This window comes from Tupaia chinensis, unplaced genomic scaffold (assembly GCF_000334495.1).
Source record: "Tupaia chinensis unplaced genomic scaffold, TupChi_1.0 Scaffold000355_1, whole genome shotgun sequence".
Taxonomy (NCBI): domain Eukaryota; kingdom Metazoa; phylum Chordata; class Mammalia; order Scandentia; family Tupaiidae; genus Tupaia; species Tupaia belangeri.
The window spans coordinates 11,058,199-11,065,144 of NW_006159850.1; positions in this window are offsets into that span (position 1 = coordinate 11,058,199).

Sequence of the window (6,946 nt, forward strand, 5' to 3'; positions counted from 1 at the left end):
GGCATGCCTGCACAGCTAGATAAGGTATATTTAGCTGTAATGATCCCCAACACACTCTATATTATGCTGGTTTGTCTGTCAATAGTTTGCTCTTTCTAACTGTATTGTGTTCTGTAAATTTAATTTCCATATTGTATTTCCAACCTTGATTTTGGAGGTGAATTCAGCTATTAGAGAAGTATCAAAGCATTAGTGACCTGCAATATTATGCAAAGACCTTAATCTTTCATTGTCTCAGGCTTTAGACTTTGTTATATTTTGCTTTTTCCACTCTTAAAAGGGCTGCTCTTTCTTCCTCTGATAAGGCTGCATCAGCACTTTTAATATAACCTGCTAATTTCAAGAGACTTTATAAGCTGGCTGTAATCCACGTCCTGAGAATTGGAAAACATCTGTGTCTTTTGAGATAGGAGAGTTCTCCCCCCCCCTTTTTTTTTTCTTTTTCTTCTTCTTCTTAACTTTTGTCTCTCCTAGAAACATGGAATGCTATTCTTTTAGGTACCATGTGTGTCTTTCACAACACACAGCCTGCTTTAGTTGCATTTAATGAACATTATCTCCAGCTGCTCAGCTGTGGTAGTGTGATTTTATTTTTATTTCTAGGGGCTCCTGAGCACCCTTTGTCAGATGTGCACTGCAACGTCAGTCTGACTCACTAAGGCCTGCCTGCGTGTTGGCGGCTCCATACTGCAGGGGGCGCCAGCACTCCTGCTTTCTCTGAGCATTTGTGCAGGTAAAGCCTCAGGAAGAATAGACAACCAGGTGCCACGGATGGTGGACCCAGCTCCCTGTTATCAAGGCCCTACTTTCCTCCATGCCCACCGAAGCATGACCGAAGGTTGACCTGTGACACTGGTCTAGTTGCCTGGGAATCGATAAAAGAGACTTCAAGTTGAGGAAAAAGAGACATCATGGATCAAAAAACAAGGGCCAAACCTCAGACCCCCCAGGCAAGTCTCCAAGCTGTTCCTGCCCCACAGGCATCCTCCACCTGCTTCTCTGCTGAGCTGTGCAAATAGAGGATTGGAGAGAAGGGTCGGGATGTGCGGAGCTCCTCTCACTTTCATTTTCACCTACACCCAATGGTTGGGAGACTCTCCAAGAGCCTTAGAAAGACTGTAGAACATATGGGCACTCTATTCCTCATAGAGACCAGGGGAATTAAGAGACAGACAGCCAATTCCAGGCCCTAAAAGCTTCAACAGGGAACGAATCTGAAGAGTAAGAGAACTTGAGACAGACAGCAAAGAGGCGCGAGTGCTTGTGTCAGATGGCTCGGTGGCACCTCCTGGGAGGAGCTGGTCTTTAGTCTTCATGCTGGCTTTATCCTATAGATATTAATAGCTGTTTTAAAGCCTCTTCCTCATACCATCGACTAAATAATTCCAGGTAGATTCCAGGTCTAAATATGGGTCGTCGGAAGTCATGATGCATTTTTACATAGGAAAGTACATTATGACTTTTCTGATGACCCAATATAAAAGATAATGCAATAATGATCTAAAAATAATTTAGGAGACTACCTTGACAATTTTTTCCATAGGACAATTACACACATTCTCACTTGATATGCCAACATCCTACAATACCAGGTGTCATATAAAATTTAATTTTCTATCTACATAAACATGTGACTTGTTTAAGAGAATTTTTTCTTATAGGGCGTGTGTACTTGCCTGAGAGACAGAGAGAGATATAGAGAGGAAAAGTGAGGAGTTACCCCCTGGGGGCATGGTCACACCACAATTCCTTCTCTTGGGATTTTGGACACTCACGTACATGCACCCTGCATGAGTTTCAAGCTGCTGGGCCTGGGACTTGAACTGCAGTTGGTCAAATGGGAGTCCAGTGCCTTAACCACTACACCACCTGCTGGCCCTGCAATTATGTGTTTTAAGGATAACACTCTATTCTGACTCTTGGAAAATTAAAGTTCGACATAGCCACTGACTTTGCAAACCTAACGGGTACATGACGAGGGTAGCTTTTTCTGAGAAGTTACTTGGAACTCTCACTCGGATCAAAGATCACCTCAAGTCTTCCTGCTGGGGGACCACGAGAATCTTTATGATTAAAATTTAGGACCTTTTCTCCTTTTCTAACAGAAATGTTAGACATACTAAAATGAAAAAAAAAATCCTAATATTAAATAATACCAGTGAGGGGCTGAATTGGCTGATTTACATGTAATATCTTTCTTAATCCTTATAACAGTCTTATGAGGCAAATATAATTAGTCCCATTTTATGGCCAATGAAACTGGTGGAGAGGTTAAGTAGCTTACCCAATGTCACACTGCTAGATAACAGAGCAGCCAGAACTGTGCTTCAGATTGCCAGCTTTATATCCTGTATAAAAAGCTTCAAGGGTAGCACTTACGTGTCCTGAAAGTTTTTCAGAGCATACATGATCCGCTACTGGCTTCCCTAGAGGACAGTCGTGATTTTCCTTCCATGGAACACAGGGTTTCCACGTGCCTTCTTTTTAACAGCCACTCTGTGAGAGATTTTTCAACTAAACTGAGAGATATTGGGGACTGGAATCATTTGACTTTTGAAAATTTTTTACTGGATAACTTCAAATAGCATGACTAGCTCTGGGACCACAGAGCCTCCCTTGTTCACTGGAAAGGAGTAGGGAAACCTCCCTGCTACCACGAATCAGAGTGGAAGTCAGGACTTGACTCACATTGTCAGTGGCTGCACTAGTCAGGGTTCCAGAGAAAGAGCCAATGGGATGTGAGTAGCTAGACAGATAGCTAGATAGACTGAGAATTAGATAGGCAGGGGGATAATAAATGCATACATACATACATACATACATGCATACATAGGCAGAGGCAGAGATAGATAAATGGATGGATGTAGAAACAGATAGATAAATAGATAGGCAGATGCATAGAGAGATTTTATACAATTGGCTTATGCAGTGGTGGAGGCTGACAAGCGAAAATTTGCAGGGCAAGCCCTTAGGGAAGAGGTGACCTTGTAGTCACATGTTCAACCTCACAGACTAGCTTTTATACCTCCATGGATATAAGGACATTGACGCCTCAGGCCTAGGTACAGATCCACGTGTGTAAGTATATGTGGAGACCAGGGATAGTTATGTCCATGTAGAAATGTCATGACTGGGTTGGCTCCATGGCCTGATGGTTAAGACAGCTGGGTCTTATATGACCAACAGCCTATCAAGTATATTAACATCAATGTAATTCTATACCTAGAAAGAGAGGAGAGATTCAGTGCATTTCTCATTGCATCATATTGGGGGCATATTAATGTAATATGCTAATTATGGTAATTAACATAAATTAGCATTGATTGTATAAGCTTTGATGCTTGATTAAGATAATGTATTCAGGGGTTGGCAGGTGGCATGGTGGTTAAGGGTGCTGGACTCCCACATGGCCGACTGTAGTTCAAGTCCTGGACCTGGTGACTTGCTTTCTCACTTTCCCTCTCTCTCTCTCACTTTGTTCCTCTCTGCCAAGTTGAAAATAAAGAGAGAAAGAAAGAAAGTTAAATAAAACAATTCTTTTTTAAAAATGATTTATTCAATTTTCTTTATTGTAAAGTCACTATTTTGCCTTTTCACATTTTATTCTTTGGAATATGGTAAGTCCTTCTCATACTAAGGGGAAGAAAATCAATTTCCACCCAAGACGGCAAATCTATGTAAGTTATTTGGAATTTTCTTTTTCTTTTTTAGAAAGAGGGCTTTTTTAAAAAACAAGATTTATTTAAATTTTTTATTCATTCATTTATTTTAATTTGATATCTAGAGGGAGAGACAGAGAGAGAGAAAGAGAGAGAGAGAGAAAGCAAGCCACTAGGTCCAGAACTCGAACTGTGGTCAGCCTTGTGGGAGTGTCCAGCACCTTAACCACCACGCCACCTGCTGGTCCCATTATTTGGAATTTTCTGTAAGGAAGATCTGTCTCTCTGCTCCATTGATTTATTTGTTCAATCTTTTATTAATATTGATATGAACTAATTGACATTTATTTTATCGTTTTTAGTTATATTTCAATAATACCATGGTATATTTTGCTATAAAAATTGCACCAGCCTTCATTACTGCAAGTTCTTCCAGGTTAATTCATGTGTCCTTCTGAAATACTCAGCGTTAGCTTGTATTTTTTCCCCAACCCAGCCCTCTCTCCAAAGGACCCTGGTTTCTTTTAATGGATACTGATGTGTAGAAATCAGACTTGTGTTTAGACTTGTGTACGAGGCATGATCATTGCAACCAGCTGTCAGTGCTTCTAAGTCTGCTCAGGGACAGCCAGAAAACCTTCATACATGAACATAACTGTAATTATTTCTGCACACACAAGAAAATGTCAAAAAGCTCATAATACACATTTTCCATGAATTTTTGGAAGACTCCCTCTTAGGTGTCTGAGTACACATGATAAATATGAATTCGCACGGCACTGGTATCTCTGACTAACCTATCGCCACAGGAGACAATGCAGCCTTTGTCCTCGTTTATGCAGAATGGGATGAGTTCCTTGGCAGCACTAAGAAGCTCTCAATAGGGAATGGGAACAAGCCATTGGCCCGTGACCTCTTTGTGATCTACTGAAAGGAAGACTGTGTGTGTGGTCTAGTAAGGTTTGTATGTTAAACCCAGGGTTAATTGTATGTTGATTTTATGTTGCCCCCAACATAGACTGTGTTGAGGACATGGCTATAGGCTCCTAATTTGGAAGCAAATCCCAGCTACTTGCCTGGCTGGGACTGGACATCCTCAAAATATGGAGAGAGACCAGGGTTGTGACCTCACCCTGGTGAGTTGTCAGTTTCCAGGTGAAGGTGTAGGGGTACTGCTATGCCCAAGAAAAAGCACAGCTGTCTTTGAAGGACAAAGGGGACTAATGATTGAGGGGGACTCGTCTCTAACCTCTTTGTGACATCCTACAGAGTTCTTAGCATAATTCCAAGATCTTTCCAGGGCTAAAGTAGTACTCAAAGAGCATTGGTATTTTCTTTGGAAACATGAGTTTCCCTCTGGGAAATGGGGATGTTTTCTGTATATCGTTAACTTGAATTAGCATAACATTATAGCCATGATTAAAAATGGTCTGGTGGATTCTGTTGTTCCCTCTTAATCTATGTGAAATTGACATAGTTGTGATGCATCATTGATATGGTTGCTATTTGCATTTATATTAATAGTATAATTGAAATTAATATTATAATTAGGAATGAAGAGATACTTGTAAGCCAGGGGGTATTTAATGGAGATTGTGGGGTTTAAGAGGTAGATCCTCATTTATTAAAACAGTGTTAATTATTGCTAATGTGTTAGTAATAATAAATACTAACCACAGAGTATTGTTCATAAATACAATACAAATACGAAACTTATTGAGTGCTTACTTGGGTTCAGGTATTTCAAGTGAGTCCCATACATGAAATATTTAACTTGGTAGTAATCCCATGGAGAGGTGCTATAATTATTCACATTTCACAATTGAGGATTTTGAGGCCAAGAGCCCTGGAGTGACCTTCCCTGAAGGACTATAGCTATGAATTACTCTAACTGGGGTTTGAACCCAAGCACCTTGAGTCAAGGCTTTATTTAGCTAATCTCTATGTTCCCATGGTGATTAAGGATGGCTTATCACAGTTCCTAATGTTATTTACTCGCATTTTGTCAATATTATATTGTATGTCAGCAAACACAGAGGAGCTGAAAGGTCTTTTCCTAAATCTTGTCTTACTCCCTGGGCTCCTCCTGCCTCCCACCTTCCGACAGACATCTGCGTCCTCCTGGCTCAGTGCTGCCTCTGGGCAGGCCAACTCTCATGCGCTATTGAACCACTTGATGGTTTACTTGGAAGCTGGTGAGTCTGGCAAGAACGTGGAGTCCTTCACCTTGGAGTCCTGCTATCATGGTGTAGTTACAAGAGGGTTATTCCACTCCCTTGGGCAGATAGTGGAGACTTCTGGGTGTGGATGCACACTTGATTATTTTGAGACTTGACTGGAGACAGGTAAGTAGAATCTTGAATACCCAAATGGAAGGGGTCCCATATATGCTCTTTCCACCCTCTCAGTCATTATTTCTTCATCCCAGGGCCTGGCTTTGTCTGTGGAATAATTTAGCTTTTTCAGATTACGTTAGCCGGGTTAGCCTACCAGCACCTCTTCCCACCAGAACAGAAGGCTCTCCACTCTGCTCTAAGCCAAGACTCTGGCTTCCTCAGTGCCGTATCATTTTTTCTCCTTTCCTATACGGATGATTAAGGTTCCTGAGGAGAGATTTGAATTTATCTACCTGACAGTTGAGGAAAACTATCATGGTTATACCCATGAGCAAACATTTTCTAGCAAAAACTAACCCACCTTGACTGAGCTCACACACTCCTAACCCTTTGCTTTCTCTGATCTTCTGTATGGAACCCTTGGTTTTGACCAACAGACCAGAAACAAGGCATTGTCTCCCCTGAGTAACTCAGAACACTGTGCTTCCAGGACTTTCCATCCATGGCTGATTGTCCCCTGACCAGGGTATCCTGAGACTTGGGCTAGAAGCACACAGACCACAGAGAGGACACAGTGTGCTACACTTCACAGTATGCCTCTGTCTCCTTGAGCCGTTTTGTGAACCAATAAACTAAAATCGAACAGGTGTAGCGTGAAATCTTCCACATAGTACAACTCTAATGGGAACGAGGGCATCTGGACAGCTCCAGGAAGGATGGGCGTCCTACCATGAGTGCCCCACCCACCAAGCGTTCTTTCCTCCTGACTCTTTCTGCCTTGCCCCCTTTCTCTCCCTCTCTCCATCCCTTCCATCTCCTTTCCTCTCTTTGCTTTCTATATTTGCTTTACCTATACATGCATCTCTCCTCCCTCTCTCTTCTCTGTCACCACACTCTGTGTCTGTCAGTTCCGTCTGCTTCATCTTTGTTTTTCCTCCCTCTGTTCACGCT